This window comes from Triticum aestivum, chromosome 4A (genome assembly GCF_018294505.1).
Source record: "Triticum aestivum cultivar Chinese Spring chromosome 4A, IWGSC CS RefSeq v2.1, whole genome shotgun sequence".
NCBI classification, from domain to species: Eukaryota; Viridiplantae; Streptophyta; class Magnoliopsida; order Poales; family Poaceae; genus Triticum; species Triticum aestivum.
The window spans coordinates 186195188-186209874 of NC_057803.1; positions in this window are offsets into that span (position 1 = coordinate 186195188).

The following is a 14687-nucleotide window of genomic DNA, read 5'->3' on the forward strand; positions in this document are numbered from 1 at the left end:
GCCTCCTCGCCGCCCCTCTTCGCCCTCGCCGCCCGGCAAGCTCCGGCCGCGCCCCTGCAACTCCGGCGAGCCCCTTCGACGACTCCGGTGAACAGGAACTCTGGCGCCGGCCAACCTCGTTTTCTGCGCCTTCGATCCAGATCTGAGATCTGTTCCAGACTGTTGACTTTTTCATCCCTGAACCCTAATTTGTTTTGCAAACTTTGGCATGCTATAACTCTGCGTCCGTAGCTCCGATTTGTGCATGTATCATATCAAAATGTTCGTCTCGACGAGTACATCATTTCATCTCATTGCATCATTTTCATTTGAGCTCATCTTGATGCCCGAAATGCTATTGGAAGAGGGCTATGTGATGAATTTGTCAGATCTGTTTCATCACATGGCATTTTGTCATTTTTGCCATGTTTAATGTGTGCATGCTATGATCCTGAGCTCTACATGTGTTTTATTATATGCCATGCCATCTTTACATAGGTGCTTGCCATGTATTTTTGTGATATTTGTGGTGACTAGCACAAGCTTGCAAAGTAGCGTAATCGGTAATGCTGATTTTAGGGACTTAGTAATTTCACTAAGTCCTTGTTCTGTTTTTGTCGTTATGCCATATGTTCATATTGTTTCCTAGTGATCCATGTCTGTTTTGAGGATGATCAGTAAGGATGTTTTGTTAACATTGTGGTGCTCTATCCATCCCTGTATTTGTTTGCATTTATGGAGCACCCTAGCTTGAGTCAATCGAGCTCTACTTTTGCTATATCGTGAATCCTGACAGATTGTTGACATGTTTAGCGATTTTGCCAAGGATGTTGCTATTGATCCGTGCATGCTATGTTATTGTTATTGCCATGTCTAGCTCCTATGATATGTATTGTTGATGGGTGTATGCTTAGTTTGTCATGCCATGCTCTGTAGTGAGTGCATCGAGCTCGTAAACATGCCTACTCGTTAACTGATTTGCATGCTTCAGTTTTTCACTAAGTCTGAAATCCGTTTATGTTTTTGCCATGTTCACATGCTTGCAATTGTATTTTCTGATCCCTTTTGGCTCATGGTCACTAAGGGACTTTTGTTAAGTTCTTTGAGTAGCTTCATTCCATGCCTTGCTTTGCCATGTTAAGTTCCTGTAGCTTGTAGTTTTCGTGCTTCAAAGTGTGCTTCCTGATGATAAATTCCAGACTTGTGTTAATTTCACTAAGTCTGAAACCTGTTACCATTTGCACTTTTGCCATGCTTGTTTGAACCTGTTAATGGATGAATTAGCCGCAACTCAGTGTTCATCTTTTGTCGATCATCATGAGTGGATCCCTGCCATGTATTTTGTTGTCATGATTAAGTGCTGTAGCATATTTATCTTGATGCATTTAGTTGGTCACTTGCTGATTATCGCAGACCGGTGCCATATTTGTTTTGCTTGCCATTTCCAAACCGTGTATCCGATTCCGGTGATCTTTATATCAATTTCAACCGAAATCACCTCACCTTTCCAGTGGCACTCTTGGATTTCCATGTTGAGTCCAGATTCAATCATTCCTTGTCAAATCTCGCATATGCATCACATACCGCATCCCGCATATCATACCATGGTTGCATCATGTTGTTTGAGCATTGTACGTGGTTGATTGTGTTCCTTTTGCTTGTTGTTCTTGTTTGGGTAGATCCGGGAGATGAGTTCGTGAATGAGGAGCCCGTTGAGTTTGCTTACGAGGATCAAGTCAACTCTGACAACTTTGCAGGCAAGATGATCATACCCTTGAAATCACTTCTATCTTTGCTTGCTAGATGCTCGCTCTTTTGCTATGCCTATGCTACGATACCTACCACTTGCTTATCATGCCTCCCAAATTGCCATGTCAAACCTCTAACCCACCATGTCCTAGCAAACCGTTGATTGGCTATGTTACCGCTTTGCTCAACCCTCTTATAGCGTTGCTAGTTGCAGGTGAAGTTTGGAGATCGTTCCTTGTTGGAACATTTGTTTATTGTTGGGATATCACCATATTATCTTGTTTATCTTAATGCACCTATATACTTGGTAAAGGGTGGAAGGCTCGGCCTTATGCCTGGTGTTTTGTTCCACTCTTGCCGCCCTAGTTTCCGTCATATCGGTGTTATGTTCCCAGATTTTGCGTTCCTTACGCGGTTGGGTTATAATGGGAACCCCTTGACAGTTCACCTTGAATAAAACTCCTCCAGCAATGCCCAACCTTGGTTTTACCATTTGCCACCTAGCCTCTTTTTCCCTTGGGTTTCTGGAGCCCAAGGGTCATCTTTATTTAAACCCCCCTGGGCCAGTGCTCCTCTGAGTGTTGGTCCGACCGAGTAGACTGCGGGGCCACCTCGGGGCAACTTGAGGGTTGGTTTTACTCGTAGGATGTCTCATCTGAGTGTGCCCTGAGAACAAGATATGTGCAGCTCCTATCGGGATTTGTCGGCACATTCGGGCGGTGTTGCTGGACTTGTTTTACCATTGTCGAGGATGTCTTGTAACCGGGATGCCGAGTCTGATCGGAATGTCTCGGGAGAAGGAATACCCTTTGTTGACCGTGAGAGCTTGTGATGGGCTAAGTTGGGACTCCCCTGCAGGGATTTAAACTTTCGAAAGCCATGCCCGCGGTTATGGGCAGATGGGAATTTGTTAATGTCCGGTTGTAGATAACATGAAACCTAACTTAATTAAAATGAATCAACCGCGTGTGTAACCGTGATGGTCTCTTCTCGGCGGAGTCCGGGAAGTGAACACGGTGTTGGAGTAATGCTTGACGTAGGTTGTTCTAGGATCACTTCTTGTGTTGGAAATATGCCCTAGAGGCAATAATAAAAGTATTATTATATTTCATTGTTCATGATAATTGTCTTGTATTCATGCTATAACTGTATTATCCGGAAATCGTAATACACGTGTGAATACTTAGACCACACTATGTCCCTGGTAAGCCTCTAGTTGACCAGCCCGTTGTGATCAACAGATAGTCATGGTTTCCTGACTATGGACATTGGATGTCATTGATAACGGGATCACACCATTAGGAGAATGATGTGATGGACAAGACCCAATCCTAAGCATAGCATAAAAGATCGTGTAGTTCGTTTTGCTAGAGCTTTGCAAGTGTCAAGTATCTCTTCCTTCGACCATGAGATCGTGTAACTCCCGGATACCGTAAGAATGCCTTGGGTGTGCCAAACGTCACAACGTAACTGGGTGACTATAAAGGTGCATTACAGGTATCTCCGAAAGTAGCTGTTGGGTTGACACGGATCGAGACTGGGATTTGTCACTCCGTATGACGGAGAGGTATCTCTGGGCCCACTCGGTAATGCATCATCATAATGAGCTCAAAGTGACCAAGGTGTTGGACACGGGATCATGCATTACGGTACGAGTAAAGTGACTTGCCGGTAACGAGACTGAACAAGGTATTGGGATACCGACGATCAAGTCTCGGGCAAGTAACATACCGATTGGCAAAGGGAATTGTATACAGGGTTTGATCGAATCCTCGACATAGTGGTTCATCCGATGACAACATCGAGGAGCATGTGGGAGCCATCATGGGTATCCAGATCCCGCTGATGGTTATTGACTAAGAGAGTCTCGGTCATGTCTACATGTCTCCCGAACCCGTAGGGTCTACACACTTAAGGTTCAGTCACGCTAGGGTTGTAGGGATATGTATATGCAGTAACCCGAATGTTGTTCGGAGTCCCGGATGAGATCCCGGACGTCACGAGGAGTTCCGGAATGGTCCGGAGGTAAAGATTTATATATGGGAAGTCCTGTTTCGGGCATCGGGACAAGTTTCGGGGTTATCGGTATTGTACCGGGACCACCGGAGGGGTCCCGGGGGCCCACCGGGTGGGGCCACCCATCCCCGGGGGCCACATGGGCTGTAGGGGGTGCGCCTTGGCCTACATGGGCCAAGGGCACCAGCCCCACAAGGCCCATGCGCCTAGGGTTTCCAAGGGGGAGGAGTCCTACTAGTGGAAGGCACCTCCTAGGTGCCTTGGGGGGGAGGGAATCCCCCTTGGCCGCCGCACCCCCTAGGAGATTTGATCTCCTAGGGCCGGCCACCCCCCCTTGGCACCCCTATATATAGTGGGGGAGAGGAGGGACTTCATACCTTGTGCCCTGGCCTTTGGTTGCCTCCTTCTCCCTCCCCAACACCTCCTCCAACTCCATAGCGCTTAGCGAAGCTCTGCCGGAGTACTGCAGCTCCAACAACACCACGCCGTCGTGCTGCTGCTGGTGCCATCTCCCTCAACCTCTCCTCCCTTCCTTGCTGGATCAAGAAGGAGGAGACGTGGCTGTTTCCGTACGTGTGTTGAACGCGGAGGTGCCGTCCGTTCGGCGCAGGTCATCGGTGATTTGAATCACGTCGAGTACGACTACATCATCACCTTGCAAGCTTCCGCACGCAATCTACAAGTGGTATGTAGATGCAAACTCTCTCCCTAGACTCGTTGCTTAGATGAACTCATAGATGGATCTTGGTGAAACCGTAGGAAAAATTTTAATTTTCTGCAACGTTCCCCAACAGTGGCATCATGAGCTAGGTCTATGCGTAGTTCTCTTTGCACGAGTAGAACACAACTTTGTTGTGGGCGTGGATTTTGTCATCTTACTTGCCTCTACTAGTCTTTTCTTGCTCAAAGGTATTGTGGGATGAAGCGGCCTGGACCAACCTTACACGTACGCTTACGTGAGACCGGTTCCACCGACTGACATGCACTAGTTGCATAAGGTGGCTGGCGGGTGTCTGTCTCTCCCACTTTAGTTGGAGCGGAATCGATGAACAGGGCCCTTATGAAGGGTAAATAGAAGTTGACAAAATCACGTTGTGGTGATTCGTAGGTAAGAAAACGTTCTTGCTAGAACCCAATTGCAGCCACGTAAAAGATGCAACAACAATTAGAGGACGTCTAACTTGTTTTTGCAGCGATTGATCATGTGATGTGATATGGCCAGAAGTTGTGATGAATGATGAATTGTGATGTATGAGATCATGTTCTTTGTAATAGGATTCACGACTTGCATGTCGATGAGTATGACAACCGGCAGGAGCCATAGGAGTTGTCATTATTTTTTGTATGACCTGCGTGTCATTGAATTACGTCATGTAAACTACTTTACTTTATTGCTAAACGTTAGTCATAGAAGTAGAAGTAGTCGCTGGCGTGACAACTTCATGAAGACACGATGATGGAGATCATGATGATGGAGATCATGGTGTCAAGCCGGTGACGAGATGATCATGGAGCCTCGAAGATGAAGATCAATGGAGCTACATGATATTGGCCATATCATGTCACAAATATAATTGCATGTGATGTTTATTATGTATTATGCATCTTGTTTACTTAGGACGACGGTAGTAAATAAGATGATCCCTTATAAAATTTCAAGAAGTGTTCTCCCCTAACTGTGCACCGTTGCTACAGTTCGTCGTTTCTAAGCACCACGTGATGATCGGGTGTGATGGATTCTTACGTTCACATACAACGGGTGTAAGACAGTTTTACACAGCGAAAACACTTAGGGTTAACTTGACGAGCCTAGCATGTACAGACATGGCCTCGGAACACGGAGACCGAAAGGTCGAACACGAGTCGTATGGAAGATACGATCAACATTAAAATGTTCACCGACGATGACTAGTCCGTCTCACGTGATGATCGGACACGGGCTGGTCGACTCGGATCGTGTAACACTTAGATGACTAAAGGGATGTCTAATCTAAGTGGGAGTTCATAATTTGATTAGAACTTTATTATCATGAACATAGTCTAAAACCTTTGCAAATATGTCTTGTAGATCAATGGCCAACGCTAATGTCAACATGAACTTCAACGCGTTCCTAGAGAAAACCAAGCTGAAAGATGATGGCAGCAACTATACGGACTGGGTCCGGAACCTGAGGATCATCCTCATAGCTGCCAGGAAACAATATGTCCTAGAAGGACCGCTAGGTGACGCTCCCGTCCCAGAGAACCAAGACATTATGAATGCTTGGCAAACTCGCGCTGATGATTACTCCCTCGTTCAGTGCGGCATGCTTTACAGCTTAGAACCGGGGCTCCAAAAGCGTTTTGAGCATCACGGAGCATATGATATGTTCGAAGAGCTGAAACTAGTTTTTCAAGCTCATGCCCGGGTCGAGAGATATGATGTCTCCGACAAGTTCTACAGTTGTAAGATGGAGGAAAACAGTTCTGTCAGTGAGCACATCCTGAAGATGTCTGGGTTGCACAACCGTATGACCCAGCTGAACATTAACCTCCCAGATGAGGCGGTCATTGACAGAATCCTCCAGTCGCTCCCACCAAGCTACAAGAGCTTTGTGATGAACTACAACATGCAGGGAATGGAAAAGACCATTCCTGAAGTGTTCTCGATGCTGAAGTCAGCAGAGGCTGAAATCAAGAAAGAACATCAAGTGTTGATGGTCAATAAGACCACTAAGTTCAAGAAGGGCAAGGGTAAGAAGAACTTCAAGAAGGACGGCAAAGATGTTGCCACGCCTGGTAAGCCAGTTACCGGGAAGAAGTCAAAGAATGGACCCAAGCCTGAGACTGAGTGCTTTTATTGCAAGGGGAAGGGTCACTGGAAGCGGAACTGCCCCAAATACTTAGCGGATAAGAAGGCCGGCAACACCAAAGGTATATTTGATATACATGTGATTGATGTGTACCTTACCAGTACTCGTAGTAACTCCTGGGTATTTGATACCGGTGCCGTTGCTCATATTTTTAACTCACAGCAGGAGCTGCAGAATAAACGGAGACTGGCGAAGGACGAGGTGACGATGCGCGTTGGGAATGGTTCCAGAGTCGATGTGATCGCCGTCGGCACGCTGCCTCTACATTTACCTACGGGATTAGTTTTGAACCTTAATAATTGTTATTTAGTGCCAAGTTTGAGCATGAACATTGTATCTGGATCTCGTTTAATACGAGATAGCTACTCATTTAAGTCTGAGAATAATGGTTGTTCGATTTATATGAGAGATATGTTTTATGGTCATGCTCCGATGGTCAATGGTTTATTCTTAATGAATCTCGAGCGTAATATTACACATGTTCATAGTGTAGATGCCAAAAGATTTAAAGTTGATAACGATAGTCCCACATACTTGTGGCACTGCCGCCTTGGTCACATTGGTGTCAAGCGCATGAAGAAGCTCCATGCCGATGGACTTTTAGAGTCTCTTGATTATGAATCGTTTGACACGTGCGAACCATGCCTTTTGGGAAAAATGACCAAGACTCCGTTCTCCGGAACAATGGAGCGAGCAACCAACTTGTTGGAAATCATACATACCGATGTGTGCGGTCCAATGAGCGTTGAGGCTCGCGGAGGATATCGTTATGTTCTCACTCTCACAGATGACTTGAGTAGATATGGGTATGTCTACTTAATGAAACACAAGTCTGAGACCTTTGAAAAGTTCAAGGAATTTCAGAATGAGGTGGAGAATCAACGTGACCGAAAGATAAAATTCTTACGATCAGATCGTGGAGGAGAATACTTAAGTCACGAATTTGGTACACACTTAAAGAAATGTGGAATCGTTTCACAGCTCACGCCGCCTGGAACACCTCAGCGAAACGGTGTGTCCGAACGTCGTAATCGCACTCTATTGGATATGGTGCGGTCTATGATGTCTCTTACCGATTTACCCTATCATTTTGGGGATACGCTCTAGAGACAGCTACATTCACTTTAAATAGGGCACCGTCTAAATCCGTTGAGACGACACCGTATGAATTATGGTTTGGAAAGAAACCTAAGCTGTCGTTTCTAAAAGTTTGGGGATGCGAAGCTTATGTCAAGAAACTTCAACCTGAAAAGCTCGAACCCAAGTCGGAAAAATGCGTATTCATAGGATACCCTAAGGAAACTGTAGGGTATACCTTCTACTTAAGATCCGAAGGCAAGATCTTTGTTGCCAAGAACGGATGCTTTCTGGAAAAAGAGTTTCTCTCGAAAGAAGTAAGTGGGAGGAAAGTAGAACTCGATGAAGTACTACCTCTTGAGCAGGATAGTGACGCAGCACAGGAAACCGTTCCTGTGATGCCCACACCAACTGAAGAGGAAAACCATGATAATGATCAAGGTACTTCGGATGAAGTTACTGCTGAACTTCGTAGGTCCACAAGGACACGTTCCGCACCAGAGTGGTACGGCAACCCTGTCCTGGAAATCATGTTGTTAGACAACAATGAACCTTCGAACTATGAAGAAGCAATGGCGGGCCCGGATTCCAACAAATGGCTTGAAGCCATGAAATCCGAGATAGAATCCATGTATGAAAACAAAGTATGGACTTTGACAGACTTGCCCGATGATCGGCGAGCGATAGAAAACAAATGGATCTTTAAGAAGAAGACGGACGTGGATGGTAATGTTACCATCTATAAAGCTCGACTTGTCGCTAAGGGTTATCGACAGGTTCAAGGGATTGACTACGACGAGACATTCTCTCCCGTAGCGAAGCTAAAGTCCGTCCGAATCATGTTAGCAATTGCCGCATACTATGATTATGAGATATGGCAGATGGACGTCAAAACAACATTCCTTAACGGGTATCTTAAGGAAGAACTGTATATGATGCAGCCGGAAGGTTTTGTCGATCCTCGGAACGCTAACAAAGTATGCAAGATCCAGCGATCCATTTATGGACTAGTGCAAGCATCTCGGAGTTGGAACATTCGCTTTGATGTGATGATCAAAGCGTTTGGGTTTATGCAGACTTATGGAGAAGCCTGCGTTTACAAGAAAGTGAGTGGGAGCTCTGTAGCATTTCTCATATTATATGTAGATGACATACTCCTGATGGGAAATAATATAGAATTTCTGGACAGCATTAAGGCCTACTTGAATAAGTGTTTTTCAATGAAGGACCTTGGAGAAGCTTCTTATATGTTAGGCATCAAGATCTATAGAGATAGATCGAGACGCCTCATAGGTCTTTCACAAAGCACATACCTTGATAAGATTTTGAAGAGATTCAGAATGGATCAGTCCAAGAAGGGGTTCTTGCCTATGTTACAAGGTATGAGACTGAGCTCAGCTCAGTCACCGACCACGGCAAAAGATAAAGAAGAGATGAGTGTCATCCCCTATGCTTCAGCCATAGGATCTATTATGTATGCCATGCTGTGTACCAGACCCGATGTAAACCTTGCCGTAAGTTTGGTAGCAAGATACCAAAGTAATCCCGGCAAGGAACACTGGACAGCGGTCAAGAATATCCTGAAGTACCTGAAAAGGACAAAGGACATGTTTCTCGTTTATGGAGGAGACGAAGAGCTCGTCGTAAAGGGTTACGTCGACGCTAGCTTCGACTCAGATCTAGATGACTCTAAGTCACAAACCGGATACGTGTATATGTTGAATGGTGGAGCAGTAAGCTGGTGCAGCTGCAAGCAGAGCGTCGTGGCGGGATCTACGTGTGAAGCGGAGTACATGGCAGCCTCGGAGGCAGCACATGAAGCGATTTGGGTGAAGGAGTTCATCACCGACCTAGGAGTCATACCCAATGCGTCGGGGCCGATCAAACTCTTCTGTGACAACACTGGAGCTATTGCCCTCGCAAAGGAGCCCAGGTTTCACAAGAAGACCAGGCACATCAAGCGTCGTTTCAACTCCATCCGTGAAAATGTTCAAGATGGAGACATAGAGATTTGCAAAGTACACACGGATCTGAATGTCGCAGATCCGCTGACTAAACCTCTCTCGCGTGCAAAACATGATCAACACCAGAACTCTGTGGGTGTTCGATTCATCACAATGTAACTAGATTAGTGACTCTAGTGCAAGTGGGAGACTGTTGGAAATATGCCCTAGAGGCAATAATAAAAGTATTATTATATTTCATTGTTCATGATAATTGTCTTGTATTCATGCTATAACTGTATTATCCGGAAATCGTAATACACGTGTGAATACTTAGACCACACTATGTCCCTGGTAAGCCTCTAGTTGACCAGCCCGTTGTGATCAATAGATAGTCATGGTTTCCTGACTATGGACATTGGATGTCATTGATAACGGGATCACATCATTAGGAGAATGATGTGATGGACAAGACCCAATCCTAAGCATAGCATAAAAGATCGTGTAGTTCGTTTTGCTAGAGCTTTGCAAGTGTCAAGTATCTCTTCCTTCGACCATGAGATCGTGTAACTCCCGGATACCGTAAGAATGCCTTGGGTGTGCCAAACGTCACAACGTAACTGGGTGACTATAAAGGTGCATTACAGGTATCTCCGAAAGTAGCTGTTGGGTTGACACGGATCGAGACTGGGATTTGTCACTCCGTATGACGGAGAGGTATCTCTGGGCCCACTTGGTAATGCATCATCATAATGAGCTCAAAGTGACCAAGGTGTTGGACACGGGATCATGCATTACGGTACGAGTAAAGTGACTTGCCGGTAACGAGACTGAACAAGGTATTGGGATACCGACGATCAAGTCTCGGGCAAGTAACATACCGATTGGCAAAGGGAATTGTATACAGGGTTTGATCGAATCCTCGACATAGTGGTTCATCCGATGACAACATCGAGGAGCATGTGGGAGCCATCATGGGTATCCAGATCCCGCTGATGGTTATTGACTAAGAGAGTCTCGGTCATGTCTACATGTCTCCCGAACCCGTAGGGTCTACACACTTAAGGTTCAGTCACGCTAGGGTTGTAGGGATATGTATATGCAGTAACCCGAATGTTTTTCGGAGTCCCGGATGAGATCCCGGACGTCACGAGGAGTTCCGGAATGGTCCGGAGGTAAAGATTTATATATGGGAAGTCCTGTTTCGGGCATCGGGACAAGTTTCGGGGTTATCGGTATTGTACCGGGACCACCGGAGGGGTCCCGGGGGCCCACCGGGTGGGGCCACCCATCCCCGGGGGCCACATGGGCTGTAGGGGGTGCGCCTTGGCCTACATGGGCCAAGGGCACCAGCCCCACAAGGCCCATGCGCCTAGGGTTTCCAAGGGGGAGGAGTCCTACTAGTGGAAGGCACCTCCTAGGTGCCTTGGGGGGGAGGGAATCCCCCTTGGCCGCCGCACCCCCTAGGAGATTTGATCTCCTAGGGCCGGCCACCCCCCCTTGGCACCCCTATATATAGTGGGGGGAGAGGAGGGACTTCATACCTTGTGCCCTGGCCTTTGGTTGCCTCCTTCTCCCTCCCCAACACCTCCTCCAACTCCATAGCGCTTAGCGAAGCTCTGCCAGAGTACTGCAGCTCCAACAACACCACGCCGTCGTGCTGCTGCTGGTGCCATCTCCCTCAACCTCTCCTCCCTTCCTTGCTGGATCAAGAAGGAGGAGACGTGGCTGTTTCCGTACGTGTGTTGAACGCGGAGGTGCCGTCCGTTCGGCGCAGGTCATCGGTGATTTGAATCACGTCGAGTACGACTACATCATCACCTTGCAAGCTTCCGCACGCAATCTACAAGTGGTATGTAGATGCAAACTCTCTCCCTAGACTCGTTGCTTAGATGAACTCATAGATGGATCTTGGTGAAACCGTAGGAAAAATTTTAATTTTCTGCAACGTTCCCCAACATCTTGATCATAGTTGTTCAACCGTGCTTTTGCCCTCTCTTCTCGCTCTCTTTTGCGAACAGGTTAGCCACCATATATGCTAGTCGCTTGCTGCAGCTCCACCTCATACCTTGCCTTACCTATAAGCTTAAATAGTCTTGATCGCGAGGGTGCGAGATTGCTGAGTCCCCGTGACTCACAATTTACTTCTAAATCAGATGCAGGGACCGATGATACCATTCCAGACGATGCGCTTGAGCTCAAGTGGGAGTTTGATGAAGACTCTCGCCGTTACTACGTGTCTTTCCCAGATGATCAGTAGTGGTGCCCAGTTGGGGCGATCGGGGCCTTTGTCGCTTGTGGGGGTTGATCTTTATTTTGGTACCGTAGACGGACCATGAGTGTATTGGATGATTGTAATGTTATTCATGTATTTGTGTGACGTGGCGAGTGTAAGCCAACTATGTATCATTTCCCCTTTTATCTATTTACATGGGTTGTTGTGAAGATTACCTTACTTGCGACACTGCTTTCAATGCGGTTATGCCTCTAAGTCGTGCTTCGACGCGTAGGAGATATAGCCGCATCGAGGGCGTTACAATTGACGACCCAAAGAATGTCATGCAGCTGCGTCTCCGGCCCGCACAGGACGAAAAGCCCATTTTTTGTCATGATTTTTTGTCATAGAAGTAGGACCCCCCACATCTATGATGATACCGGGTTTTGTCACAATTATCGTCATAGAAGTGTCATAAGTATGACAGAAAAAAATTCGTTCGGCCCAAAATGTCACGGATGTGTCTTTTTTTCTAGTGATAAAACTTAACAATCATTATGCTAAGCTAACAGATGGGTCTTGTCCATCACATCATTCTCCTAATGATGTGATCTCGTTCATCAAATGATAACACATGTCCATCACGACTTGATTTCCTAAGGAGCCACAACGAAATATTTTTTGCTGAGCAAACTACATTGATGGCCCCCTACCTGAGTTGGACTGATGCATGATGTGTCTCGCCTTGAACTAGCGTAGTGGTGTTTTCTATAACCAGTAGAACCGTGGTACCAACATAGCTGTGTATGGAGGCAAAATAGACATGTAGTCATTTTCATATAGCTTACAAAAACTGACCCATAGAAAGTTGTGTCAATTTTTTCTTAGGGGAGGGGGGCTCGGTGTTGTATAGTACACGGAAACCTTTTTTACCCGACGTGCGAGGGACTAAATAAAATCATAAAACGACATCGGATCCCCTAATAAAACTTGTACCTAAGAGATGGTTCGTTTTGTTCTTTACTTACAAATCGGTCTTAAATTTTGTGAACATTTTCTAAAATTTCATGGACATTGTTTTCAAATTCCCGAATATGTTTTGAATACACGATCATATTTTAAAAATCAGAAACATTGTTTATTTTATGATTTGTTTATGGTATGCGAACATTTTTTAGAAATCACGAACATTTTATGATGGTGTGCGTAAATTCAATCGATATCTTCTTTCCCCTTTCGGAGGCAAATATCAGGGAAATCAGTGATTCATTGTTAGAAATAAGTCCATGACTAGTCTGATATTACATCTGTCCTGCTTTATAAGTTCGCTTTGTATTTTGGGTCAAATTTTGACCGGAGATTTAACTAACAAAATATCAATACATGTCATCAAAAAATATATCATTCAATTCGCATTTAAACATAGTTTTTAATTATATTATTTTTTATAACATAAATTAACATTTTATTAATTAAATTTAAGGTCAAAATTTGGCACAGAATACAAACAGGGCTAATAAACAGGAAGGAGGTAGTCTCCACTCCTAATGGAGCAGTTGGTAGTCTCCGCCGGTCAATTTTCGTCCCACCTACCATGGTTTTTTTTCGTCCCACCTTTGCTGGTTTTTTCCGTAGATTTTTTGCGTCCCCTCCCCCACTTCATCGGTTTATCTCTACTCCTAATATCTGAGTTCTACGGGTTTTTTTCGTCCCCTCCCCCACCCTACCCCGCACACACTCTAAAAAAAACCACCCCGCATAAAACACCTCTTATACATACAGGAAATCAATCAATCATTTCCATATACATCAGACAGAGAGGGAAAGGATGGAAAGTTTCTTTTAAAATTTGGGGTATGATTTTTGCATGCAATCAGGAGTTATGATTTTCCTAAGAAAGAGATAATTGACTTTTGTCCATGGAATCAAGCATTGCCATATGCATCAGCCAAAGGATCACGGTGAGAAGGAAAAGAATAAAAATATGCGGGGTTTATTTCTATATTTGGGACATCCGTGCCAGCATTTATCTCTACTCCTAATGTTTGAAAAAATAGTTTTGCTAAAGCACATCTAGATGTGCCATAAGTATTGCACATCTAAGTCCTATGTTATTGATCTTACATCGAGATTCGTGTGGATATTTTCTTTTTCTTTTTTTTTCCTCTTTGCGCTTGATTCACTCACTTAGATGTGCAATAACTAGGCACATCTAGATGTGCCCTAGACACACCCTTGAAAAAAGAGGTAAAAGCACGGCAGACCCAGGAACTTGTCCGGCCTGTGATGTTTCAACCCACAAACTTGCAAAACTCCACTCCGCCACCCACAAACTTGCAGCCCATGTGCAAAAACACCCAAAGCCAATCCCGTTGCGACATCTGGCCGAGGCGGAGCCGAGGCGTTCTTCGCTCCCTTTTGCAGAAACCCCCCTGACATTTACCAGTACTGAACCCGCACTCCACATCTATGGCGACAGTTGATTCAGTATAGAAAGAAGACTGGCTGTACTAACACAAAACGCTACTCGTATTCAGTTGGCAAAGGACAATAGAGCACAATGGCAGATCCTGGGTTCGAAACCCGGGCCAAACCCTTTTTTTTGCCATTTTTAACATAGAAAAGATTCAGACTGAAACATAGAAATCAGTTCAGAATTTGATGTATATATGTGGTTTGGCAAACTCTGTTTTGCCCTGTCGTTTCATCTCTCCACAGAACTCGCGCGCTGTGGCGACGGTTCTGCTCCAAGATGACGTCATCCGTCTCGGCGGCGTCGCCGGCGACCGGCGCAGGCATGGAGCCACCGGAATCCGTCGGTTTCGTCCGTGAACCTGGAGCTATCCCCCCCCCCCC